The 13,211-nt window shown below is 38.1% G+C and overlaps 2 pseudogenes; both read right to left on the reverse strand.

Annotated features, from left to right (window-relative positions):
• Positions 1 to 9,435: 9,435 nt before the first annotated feature.
• LOC123571162 (histone deacetylase 1 pseudogene) lies at positions 9,436 to 10,214 on the reverse strand (annotated as a pseudogene).
• LOC102121501 (histone deacetylase 1 pseudogene) lies at positions 9,436 to 11,052 on the reverse strand (annotated as a pseudogene).
• Positions 11,053 to 13,211: the final 2,159 nt, after the last annotated feature.

Below are 13,211 nucleotides of genomic sequence, written 5' to 3' on the forward strand. Positions count from 1 at the left end.
CCAGTGCAGTCATAGTGGTAGTAGCCTCAGGGGTGCTTGTGCCACTCCACCCACAGTGTTAAATGGCTCAGAACAGAGAGAGACTCTGTTTGAAAGAAAATGAGGAATGAGGACAAGAGTCTGCATGGTAATCCATATAATTCATTGAGATCTTGTCCAAGAAAATCAAAGTGGTATCTCTATGAGTCTGCAAGAACCACAATGTTACTGTGCTTGGGATACACCTTAAAGTATATACAGCTTAGATCACAACACACAAGTCTCTTCAAGTATCTGGAAAGCCTTAGCAATAAGGATGACTACAAATTAGCTCAGACAGTGAGGACTACAATAAATACCTTACACTTCAATGCCCAAACACCAAAGAATATCTAGCAGCATCTACATCATCTGGGAAAACATAAACTCACAAAATGGACTACATAAGGCACCAAGGGTCAATCCCGGAGAAACACAGATGAGTGACTATTTGGACAAAGAATTCAAAATAGCTGTGTTGAAGAAACTCAAAGAAATTCAAGATAACACACAGAAGGCACTCAGAATTCTATAAAATTAATTTAACAAGTAGGTGAAAATAATTTAAAAGAATTGAGCAGAAATTCTACAGCTGAAAAAAGCAAGTGACACACTGAAGAATGCATCAGAGTCTTTTAGTAGCCGAATTGATCAAGCAGAAAAAAGAATTAGTGAGCTTGAAGACAGGATAATTGAAAAGCACTTTCTAGATCCTGTTGATGTGCTTCTTTGTTTTTTCCTATTTCTTTTGTATCAGGAGAAAAATAAAGAAGCACACCAACCAGATCTAGAAAATGGCCTCAAAAAGGCAAATCTAAGAGCTAGTGGCCTTAATGAGGCGGTAGAGAAAGAGAAAGGGGTAGAAAGTTTATTCAAAGGATAATAGAGAATTTCCCAAACCTACAGAAAGATATCAATATCCAAGTACAAGAAGATTATAGAACAGCAAGCAGATTTAACCCAAAGAAGACTACCTCAAGGTGTTGAATAATCAAACTCCCTACGATCAATGATAAAGAAAAGATTGTGAAAGTAGCAAGAGAAAAGAAACAAATAACATGCAATAGACCTCCAATATATCTGGCAGCAGACTTTTTGTTGGAAAACTTACAGGCCAGGAGACAGTGGCATAACATATTTAAAGTGCTGAGGAAAAACAACTTTTAGCCTAGAATAATATATCTGGCAAAAATATCCTTCAAACATGAAGGAGAAATAAAAACTTTCCCAAACAAAAGCTGAGGGATTTCATCACTACCAGGCAGGTCTTATAAGAAATGCTAAAGGGAGTACTTCAATCAGAAAGAAAAGGATATTATTGAGTAATAAATGATCACCTGAAGGTACAAAACTCACTGGTAATAGTAAGCATGCAGATAAACATGGAATATTATATCACTGTAGCTGTGGTGTGTAAACTGCTCTCATACTAAGTAAGAAGACTAAATGACTCAGCAATAAAAAAGAATAACTGCAACAAATTTTCAAGGCATAGTACAATAATTTTTTTTTTTTTTTTTTTTTTTTTGAGACGGAGTCTCGCTCTGTCACCCAGGCTGGAGTGCAGTGGCCGGATCTCAGCTCACTGCAAGCTCCGCCTCCCGGGTTCACGCCATTCTCCTGCCTCAGCCTCCCGAGTAGCTGGGACTACAGGCGCCTGCCACCTCGCCCGGCTAAGTTTTTGTATTTTTAGTAGAGACGGGGTTTCACTGTGTTAGCCAGGATGGTCTCGATCTCCTGACCTCGTGATCCACCCATCTCGGCCTCCCAAAGTGCTGGGATTACAGGCTTGAGCCACCGCGCCCGGCCTAGTACAATAATTTATAAATAGAAACAATAAAAAGTTAAAAGTAGGGGGACAAAGTTAAGGCATACAATTTTTATTAATTTTCTTTTTGCTTGTATGTTGGTTTATGCAAAGAGTGTTAAGTTGTTGTCAGCTAAAAACAATGGTTTATATGATAGTATTTGAAACCCTCATGGTAACCACAACCCAAAAAACATACAGTAAATACACAAATAATGTAAAGAAAGAAACTGAATCATATCACCAGATAAAATCAACTTTACTAAAGGAAGACAGAAAAAAAAAAGAAAAGAAAACAAATAACAAAATGGCAGGAGTAAGATCTAGTCAGTACAATAATATATAAATGCAAACAACAAAACATTAAAAAGTTCCTGGGTGTGGTGGCTCATGCCTTTAATCTCTGCACTTAGGGAGGCTGAAGCAGGCAAATTGCTGAACCCTAGGAGTTTGAGACCATCTTGGGTAACATGGTGAAAATCTGTCTCTACAAAAAATACAACAATTATCCAGGTGTGATGGTGTGTGTCTGTGATCCCAGCTATTTGAGAGGCTGAGGTGAAAGGATCAACTGAGCCTAGGAGGAGAAGGTTGCAGTGAGCCAATATTCTGCCACTACACTTCAGTCTGGGAGACAGAGCAAAACACTGTCTCACAAAAAAACAAAACAAAACAAAACAAAACAAAAAGAAACAGTAAAAAGCAGGTGGACAAAGAAGGTAAGCCATAGAATTTTTATTAGTTTGCTTTTCACTTGTTTGTTTTCTTAAGCTAACAGTGTTGTTACAAGGTTAAAATATGGGTTATTGGTAGTATTTCCAAGCCTCATGATAACTTCAAACCATAAAGTATACAATGGATACACAGAAAATATAAAGCAAAAAACTAAATTATATCACCAGAGAAAATAGCCTTCAATAAAGGAAAACAAGAAGGAAGGAAAAGGGGAAGAGAAGACCACGAGACAACTAGAAAAGAAATAAAATAGCAGGAATTCTTTACTTATCAATAATAAAAGTGAAGGTAAACAAACTAAACTCTGATTAAAAAAAAAAAAAAAACATAGACCGGCTGAATGGGTGAAAAAAACACCCATTGATCTGTTGCCTACAAGAAAATACTTCACCTATAAAGAAGCACATAGCCTGAAAAGAATGAGGTAGAAAAAGATACTCCATACCAATGGAGCCAAAAAAGAGCAGAAGTAGCTATACTTATAGTGGATAAAATAGATTTCAAGACAAAAACTATAGGAAGAGACAAAGAAGGTCACTACATAATAATAAAGTGGTCAATTCAGCAAGAGGATACAATAATTTAAAATATATATGAAATATACATGTGCCCAACACTGGAGCACCCAGATATATAAGGAAAATATTATTAGAGCTAAATAGAGAGATAGGTCACAATTAAATAATAGCTGGAGACTTCAACACACCATTTTCATCATTGGATGGATCCTCCAGACAGAAAATCACCAAAAAAAAAAAAAAAAAAAAAAAAAAATCAGACTTAATCTGCACTATAGACCAAATGGATCTAGATAATTACAGAACATTTCATCCAAGAGTTCAGAATATGTATTCTTTTCTTCAGCACATAGATCATTCTCAAAGATAGATCATATGTTAGGGCACAAAACAAGTCTTAAAACATTCAAAAAATTGAAATAATATCAATCACCTTCTCTGACCACAATGGAATAAAATTAGTAAGTAATAACAAGAGATATTTTGGAAACTATACAAATATATGGAAACTAAACAACATACTCCTGAATGACCAGTGGGTCAATGAAGAAATTAAGAAGGAAATTGAAAAATTCCTTGAAACAAATGACATATCAACAGAATGAAGGATAAAAACTATGTGATCATTTCAATTGATGCTGAAATAGCATTTGATAAAATTCAGCATTCCTTCATGATAAAAACCCTCAAAAACCTGGGGATGGAAAGAACGTATCTTTCCTCTAAGATCTGGAATATGACAAGGACGCCCACTGTATTAGTCCATTTTCACATTGCCATAAAAAACTACTCAAGACTGGGTAATTTATAAAGGAAATAGGTTTAATTGACTCGCAGATCTGCATGACTGGGGAGACCTCAGGAAACTTAGGATCATAGCATAAGGCAACTCTTCACAGGGTGGCAGGAGAGGGAACGAGAGTCAAGTGAAGGAGGAAGCCCCTTATAAAACCATTAGATGTTATGAGAACTCAGTCACTATCACGAGAACAACATGGGGAAAACTGCCCCCATGATTCCATTATCTCCACCTGGTCCCACCCTTAACACATAGAGATTATTACAATTCAAGGTGAAATTTGGGTGAGGACATAGGCAAACCACATAATTTTGCCCTGGCCCTGCCCAAATCTCATGTCCTTCTCACATTTCAAAACAGTCATGCCTTCCCAACAGTCCCCCAAAGTCTTAACTCATTCCAGCATTAACTCAAAAGTTCAAGAACAACATCTCATCTGAGATAAGGAAAGTCCCTTCTGCCTATGAGCCTGTGAAATCAAAAGCAGGTCAGTTACTTTCTGTTTACAATGGGGGTACAGGCATTGAGTAAATACACCCAAATCAAATGGGAGAAATTGGCCAAAACAAAAGGGTTACAGGCCCCATGTAAGTCTGAAATCCAATAGGGTAGTCATTAAACCTTAAAGTTTCAAAGTAATCTTCTTGGACTCCGTGTCTCACATTCGGGTCACACAAATGCAAAAGGTGGGATCCCAGAGTCTTGGGCAGCTCTGACTCTATGGTTTTGCAGGGTACAGCTCCAATCCTGGCTGCTTTCATGGGCTGGCCTTTAGTGTCTGTGGCTTTTCCAGGCACACTATGAAAGCTGTCGGTGGATCTACTGTTCTGGGGTCTGGAGGGTGGTGGCCCTCTTCTCAAAGCTGCACAAGGCAGTGCCCCAGTGGGGACTCTAAGTAGGGGCTCTGACCTCACATTTCCCTTCTGCACTGCCCTAGCAGAGGTTCTCCATGAGGACTCTGCCTTGCAGCAAACTTCTGCCTGGACATCCAGGCCTTTCCATACATCCTTTGAAATCCAGCCAGAGGTTCCCAAACCTCAACTCTTGACTTCTGTGCACCTGCAGTCCCAACACCATGTGGAGGCTGCCAAGGCTTGGGGCCTGAACTCTGTGAAGCAATGGCCTGAGCGGTATGTTGGCTTCTTTTAGCCATGGCTGGTGCTGTTGGGATGCAGGGTACCAAGTGTCAAGGCTGCAAACAGCAGGGGGGACCTGGACCTTGCCCACAAAACCACTTTTCATTCCTAGGCCTATAGGCTTGTGATCGGAAAGTCTCTGACATGCCCTGAAGGCATTTCTCCATTGTCTTGATGATTAGCATTTAGTACCTCATTATTTATGCAAATTTCTGCAGCCAGCTTGAATTTCTCCCCAGAAAATAGGTTTTTCTTTTCTATCCCATTGCCAGGCTGAAAATTTTTGAAACTTTTATGCTATGCTTCTCTTGAACATTTTGCTGCTTAGAAATTTCTTCTGCTGGATACCCTAAATGATCTCTCTCAAGTTCAAAGTCCCACAGATCTCTAGGGCAGGGGCAAAAAGCCACCAGACTATTTGCTAAAGCATAGCAATAGTGACCTTTACTCTGGTTTCCAACAAGTTTCTCATCTCCATCCGAGACCACCTCAACCTGGACTTCATTGTTGATATCACTATTGGCATTTTGGTCAAAGCCATTCAACTAGTCTCCAGGAAGTTCCAAACCTTCCTACATCTTTCTGGCTTCTGAGCCCTCCAAGTCTCTAGGAAACTCCAAATTAACCCACATTTTCCTTTCTTCTTCTGAGTCCTCCAAATTGTTTCAACCTCTGCCTGTTACCCAGTTCCAAAGTTTTTGGGTATCTGTATAGCAGCATGCCACTCTCTGCGGTCCAATTTACTGTATTAGTTTGTTCTCATGCAGCTGTGAAGAAATGCCTGAGACTGGGTAATTTATAAAGAAAAGATGTTTAATTGACACACAGTTCTGCATGGCTGGGATGGCCTCAGGAAACTTAAGATCATGGCAGAAGGCACCTCTTCACAGGGTGGCAGGAAAGAGAATGAGAGCCAAATGAAAGAGGAAGCCCCGTATAAAACCATCAGATCTCATTGGAACTCACTCACTATCGAGTACAGTATGGGGAAACCACCCCCATGATTCAATTATCTCCACCTGGTCCCACCCTTGACACGTGGTGATTATTACAATTCAAGGTGAGATTTGACTGGGGAGACAGAGCCAAACCACATCACCCACTGTCACCACTGTTATTTAACATGGTACTGGAAGTCCTAGCTACAGCAATTAGACAAGGGAAAGATATAAATGGCATCCAAATTAGAAAGGAAGAAGTCAAATTATTCTTGTTTACAGGTGACATAATCTTGCATTTGGCAAAACCTAAAGACTCCACAAGAAAGCTGTTAGAACTAATAAACAAATTCAGTAATGTCGTGGGATACAAAACCAACATACAAAAATCAGTAGCATTTTCATATGACAACAGTGAATAGTATGAAAAAAAAATCTAATTTACAATAGCCACACATAAAATTGGATACCTAGAAATTAACTTAACCAAAGAAATGAAAGATCTCTATAATGAAAACTATAAAGCACTGATGAAAAAAATTGAAGAGAAAAAGAAAAAAAATTGCAGAGAACACCAAAAAATGGAAAAATATTCTTCCATGTGCATGGATTGGAAGAATCAATATTGTTAAAATGTCCATAATATCAAAAGCAATCTACATGTTCAATGCAATCCTTATCAATATATCAGTGGCATTCTTCACAGAAATAGAAAAAACAATTTTTAATTTATATGGAACCACAAAATATCCACAATGGCCAAAGCTATCCAAATTAAAAAGAAAAAAACCTGGAGGAATCACATTACCTGACTGCAAATTATACTACAGAGCTATAGGAACTGAAACAGCATGGTACTGGCATAAAACAGGCACATAGGCCAATGGAATAGAATAGAGAAGACAGAAAAAAATACACACAACTACAGTGAACTCATTTTTGACAAAATTGCTAAGAAGATCCATTGGGGGAAAAGACAGCTCCTTCAATAAATGATACTAGAAAAATGGGATATTCATATTCAAAAAAATTAAAACTGGACCCCTCTCTCTCACCTCATACAAAAATCAAATTAAAGTGAATTAAAGACTTACATCGAACACCTCAAACTATAAAGGTACTACAAGAAAACATTGGGGAAAATCTCCAATTCATTGATCTGGGCAAAAATATATTAAACAGTACCCCACAAGCACAGGCAACCAAAGCAGAAATGGACAAATGGAATCACATCAGGTTAAAAAGTTTCTGCACTGTAAAGGATACAATCAACAAAGTGAAGAGACAACTCATAGAATGGGAAAAAATATTTGTAAACTGCTCATCTGACAAGGGATTAATAACCAGGATATATAGAGTTCAAAAAACTCTGTAGGAAAAAAATCTAGTAACCTGAACAAAAAATGGGCAAAAGATTTGAAAAGACACTTCTCAAAAGAAGACATAAAAATGGCAAGCAGGCATGTGAAAAGGTGCTCAAAATCAGTGATCATCAGAGAAATGCACATCAAAACTGCAATGAGATCTCATTGCACCCCAGTTAAAATGGCTTATATTCAAAAGGTAGGCAATGCTACATGCTGGTGAGAATGTGGGGAAAAGGGAACCCTTGGACACAGTTGGTGGGAATGTAAATTACTACAACCACTATGGAAAACAGATTCCTCAAAACACTATAAGTTGAGCTACCACGTGATCCAGCTATTTCACTCCCGGGCATATACCCAGAAGTAAGGAAAGCAGTATATTGAAGAGATATCTGCACTCCTGTGTTTGTTGTAGCACTATTTACAATAGCTAAGCTTGGGAAGCAACCTACATGTCTATCAAGAGATGAATGGACAAAGAAAACGTGGTACATATACACAATGGGATACTCTTGAGCCATGAAAGAGAATAAGTGAATAAATAATAAATGAATAAGTGGACAAGAGAATAAGTGAAATAATCCAGGAACAGAAAGATGAACATCACATGTTGTCACTTAAGTATGGGATCTAAAAATCAAAACAATTGAATTTATGGACATAGAGAGTTGAAGGGTGGTTACTGGAGGCTGGGAAAGGTAGTGGGGGCTGAGGGAGGTGGGAATGGTTAATAGAAAATAGAAACAGAAAGTTAATAGAAAATAAAAAATAGAAAGAATGAGTAAGACCTACTTTGTGATAGCTCAACAGGGTGACTATAGTCAATAATCATTTAATTGTACATTTTAAAATATCATAAGATATGTAATAGAATTGTTCAAAACACAAAGGATAAATGCTTGAGGGGATGGATACCCCATTCTCCATGATGTGCTTGTTTCACATTGCATTTTTGTATGAAAACATCTTATGTACCCCATAAATATATACACCTATCTATCCTCATAAATAAATAATAAATAAATAAATAAACTAGGAAAAGAACAAATTCTACCTAATTAAAGATGATGGAAAATAATAAGGATAAAGGCAGAAATTAATTAAAGAGACAGAAAACATTTAATAGACTAAGTCTACAAGCTTAAATTTAGTTCTTCAGAAAGACTAATACAATTGATTAACTCTTGCCAAAACTGATCAAGACAAAAAAAGATAAGACACAAATTGCTAACATCTTGGGTGAAAAGAGGGATACCACTGAGATTCTACAGATATTAAAAAGATAAGAGATTGATTTAATCTTATGACAATAAATTCAATTTTAGATGAAATAGAAAACTTCTTTAAAAAACACAATTTATGAAAACTATCACAAGTATAACATTTGAATAATATTATATCTATTAAAGAAATCAAATTTGTAATTAAAAACTTTCCCACAAAGAATAATTTAGCCTCAGATGATAGTAAATTTTTCAAAACATTTAAGAGAAAAATAACATCAGTGTCACACAAATTCTTCCAGAGGATAAGAAAGGAAGGAATGGTTCTGAACTCATTTTATGTGATTATAATAATACTTATGAGAAAATCTGACAAGGACATAATAAGAAAATTAAAGGCCAATCTCCCTAATGGATGAAAATAAAAATTATTATTATTATTTTTTATATAGAAATGTACCATTTTATTACAAAGAGGCTCACAAAAATGAAAATAATATCTCAAAAAGGAAACTAGACTGGCGATCTCCACCTGCAGAATTAGGAGAAGACAGGGAGCAGGCAGTGTTTCGCGGCTCACTTGAGGCCAGTGGGAAGGTATGAAAACAGAACCAATCTAAAAATGGCTGATGTTACCTTAGGAGCCTGAAAAGAATAGGAGATCCTTGAAGACCCAGCCACCCCTTCTAGAATGTTCAATAAGGGCACCTTTCCAAAGCTACTAAGCAGGCACTTCGCATTTCAGGATTTTGTCTTACGGTTGCATAAAAGCATCCCTTTCACCCAGACCTGGCACCCTTTATGGTTCAAAGTTAAGAACTGGGGAAGAATGGGTGGCAACCCGGCCCCTGGAAGAGCTCACCCAGCACAGCTTCCCTGGGCTCAGGGCCTTGGTTTCTGTCCCTGGGGATATTTATATTTAATACATTTTTATATAAATGCACAGAGAAATAGAAAATATAAAATCTGAGGGGTTGGGGGAGAAAGGCGAGGGACTCAGCAGGAAGCCAGAGCTAGAGAGGTCTGTTCAGGCCAACTTGACCTCCTCCTTGACCCCTTTGGCTTCTGGCTTTTCCTCCTTGGTTTTCTCCTCTTCTGTGACTTCTTTCTTCTCCTCTGGGTCTTTCTCTTTTTCATCCTCTGTTTTGACTCTCTTGGCTTTTTTGAAGTTGGAAGAGTTCTTGCGGCCCCCCTCTCCTTCCTCTTCAGAATCGGAGAACTCTTCCTCACAGGCAATTCGTTTGTCAGAGGAGCAGATCGAGATGCGCTTGTCAGGGTCTTCTTCGTCCTCATCGCCACTCTCCTCAGGGATGGCGTCCTCAGGAATCGCCTGCATTTGGATCCCAGGTGCGTGCGGCAGCATTCTAAGGTTCTCAAACAGTCGCTGTTTGATCTTCTCCAGGTACTCATTCGTGTTCTGGTTAGTCATATTGGAAGGACTGATGTGGAGCTTGAAATCTGGTCCAAAGTATTCAAAGTAGTCGTTGTATGGAAGCTCAGTAGGGATCTCCGTATCCAGGGCCACAGCTGTCTAGTATGTCCAGCACCGGGCAACATTACGAATGGTGTAACCACCACCTCCCAGCATCAGCATAGGCAGGTTAAAGCTCTTGACAAATTCCACACACTTGGCGTGCCCTTTGATGGTTAGATTGAAGCAACCTAACCGATCCCCAGATAGGCAGTCTGAGTCACACTGTAAGACCACCGCACTAGGCTGGAACATCTCCATTACTTTGGACCTGACCGGCTTGAAAACGGCCTCACAGGACTCGTCATCAATCCCATCTCGGAGCGGGTAGTTAACAGCATAATACTTGCCTTTGCCAGCCCCGATATCCTGTAGGTCCCCAGATCCTGGGAAGTACTCTCTATACTTATGAAAGGACACAGTCATGACTCGGTCTGTGGTATAGAAGGCCTCTTCCACGCCGTCGCTATGGTGAATATCAATGTCAATATACAGCACCCTCTGGTGATGCTTTAGCAGTTCCAGAATGGCCAAGACGGTATTATTGACGTAACAGAAGCCAGACGCCTCAGACTTCTTTGCATGGTGCAGGCCCTCAGCCCAATTCACAGCGATGTCCGTCTGCTGCTTATTAAGTTTCACAGCACTTGCCACAGAACCACCAGTAGACAACTGACAGAACTCAAACAGGCCGTCGAATACTGGACAGTCCTCACCAAGGTTGAATCTCTGCATCTGCTTGCTGTACTCCGACATGTTATCTGGACGGATGGAGCGCAGGAATTTAATGTAGTTGTCGCTATGGTACTTGGTCATCTCCTCAGCATTGGCTTTGTGAGGGCGATAGATTTTCATTTTTTGCTAGAGACCATAGTTTAGCAGCAAATTATGAGTCATGCGGATTCGGTGAGGCTTCCTTGGGTGGCCTTGTCCGTAGTAGTGATTTCCAACATCCCCATCGTAGTAGTAACAGACTTTCCTCCCGGTGCCCTGCGTCTGCGCCATCTTGCTCGCCTCCCGTCCCTACCATCAGTCGGTCCATCTGCCCTCAAAAATTTTTATTATTTATTATAAAATTGAATCCAGTAATAAAGTGAACAGTTGTCATGATCAAGTTTGGTTTCTTCTATGGATTCAAAGGTGATATGATATTTTTGAAATTCATTTAATTATTATATCAAAGTTTGGATAGCTTTAGTTTCATGAGTACTCTCTTGTCCTATGATATATTTAACATATTTTTAAAGAAAATACCTTAATGTGGCTGGGTGTGGTGGCTCATGCCTGTAATCCCAGCATTTTGGGAGGCCAAGGTGAGTGGATCACTTGAGGTCAGGAGTTTGAGACCCGCCTGGCTAACATGATGAAACCTCATCTCTATTAAAAATACAAAAATTAGCCAGGCGTGGTGGGAGGCGCCTGTAATTCCAACTATGCGGGAGGCTGAGACACGAGAATCGCTTGAACCCGGGAGGCAGAGGTTGCAGTGAGCCAAAATCATGTCACTGCACTCCAGCCTGGGCGACAGAGCAAGACTCCGTTAAAAAAAAAAAAAAAAAAGAATTGACTTGTCAGTTTCTACATAAAATCTGCTGAAGTTTTCATAGGGGTCAAAATATACCAATTTGCAACTAATTGACGTCTTTATAATATTGAGTTTTTCAATTAACATGTCATATCCCTCCATTTATTTTGATCCTCCTTAATTTCTCTTAATAATGTCTGATAGCTTTCTGTATAGGGCTCTTGCACGTGTTTTGTTAGATTTGTTCTTAGGTATTTGATGCTATCATAAAAAGTATCTTTTTTTTCTCAAATTTTAATACTGATTGATTTTTGTGTATTGACCTTTTATCCAGTGAACTTTCCTAATACACTTACTATTTCTAACAGATGTGTATAGATTATTTTAATCTTTTCAATACATAACAGTGTCATAAGCAAATAATAAATCTCTTATTTTTTCACTTCTAGTGCTTTTACCTTTTATTTATTTTTGCTACTTTATTTCACTGGCTAGCACTTTCATTACAGTGTTGAATGTAAGTGATGACAACAAGTGTTCTTGTTTTATTGCCACTCTAAGGAGGAAAACTTTTAATATTTCACCACTAAATATGATGTTTGCTATAAGATTTTGTTTCATATACTAAGGATGCGTTCTTCTATTCCTGGTCTGCTAGAAATGTTTTTCTTATTACAAACAGGTATAGAATTTTAACCTTCATCCTAATTCATTTATTGAGATTCTCATAGACTTTTTCTAATTTATACCTCTTTTCTCATTTTTCCTTGATGTTTACCCATTCAAATAATTGATGATAAATTGATTTTTCTTGACAAAAAGTTAATTTTCATTATTATAATGAATGCAATATTTATTAAGTTCATATTAAGGTTTTTTGTTTGTTTGTTTGTTGGTTGGTTTGTGTGTTTTTTGTAGAGATAGAGTTTTACCATGTTGGCCAGGTTGGCGTTGAACCCCTGGCCTCTAGTACTCAGCCCGCCTTGGCCTTCCAAAATGCTGGGATTACAGGCATGAGCCACCACACCCAGCCACATTAAAGTATTTTCTTTAAAAATATGTTAAATATATCGTAGGATGAGAGAGTACTCATGAAACTAAAGCTATCAAAACTTTGATATAATAATTAAATAATTTTGAAAAATATCATATCACCTTTGAATTCAGAGTAAACCAAACTTGATCATAGCAATGTATTTTATCACTGGATTCAATTTTATAATATATAATAAAAATTTTTGTTTATGTTCATTAGGGAGATTGACCTTTAAATTTTACCAAAGTGCTGAGATTACAGGCATGAGCCACTGTGCCTGGCCTGACAAGTCAATTCTAAAAATTATATTGGGACTGCAAAAGCATAAGAATATTCAGAGCAATCACAGCGAGGAAGAATAAAACGAAACCACCAGATATGAAAACCTATCATTAATAGATGTGGACTAGTTCAGCATGGTATTATTGGTGCATCTGTAAATAGAATAATGGAATCGAGAATCCAGAAACAGATCAACACATGTATATGTTCACAAGATTTATAACATAGTTTAAATGCAATGGAGAAGAAATGTTTTGCTTAAACGGGTCATTTTTATATTCGTATGAAGGAAAGACCCTTACTTCACACCACAAAAATGGATTTCTCAATGGATTGAAAATCTAAACATGTATGAA

Source organism: Macaca fascicularis, chromosome X, assembly GCF_037993035.2.
Source record: "Macaca fascicularis isolate 582-1 chromosome X, T2T-MFA8v1.1".
Lineage (NCBI taxonomy): Eukaryota > Metazoa > Chordata > Mammalia > Primates > Cercopithecidae > Macaca > Macaca fascicularis.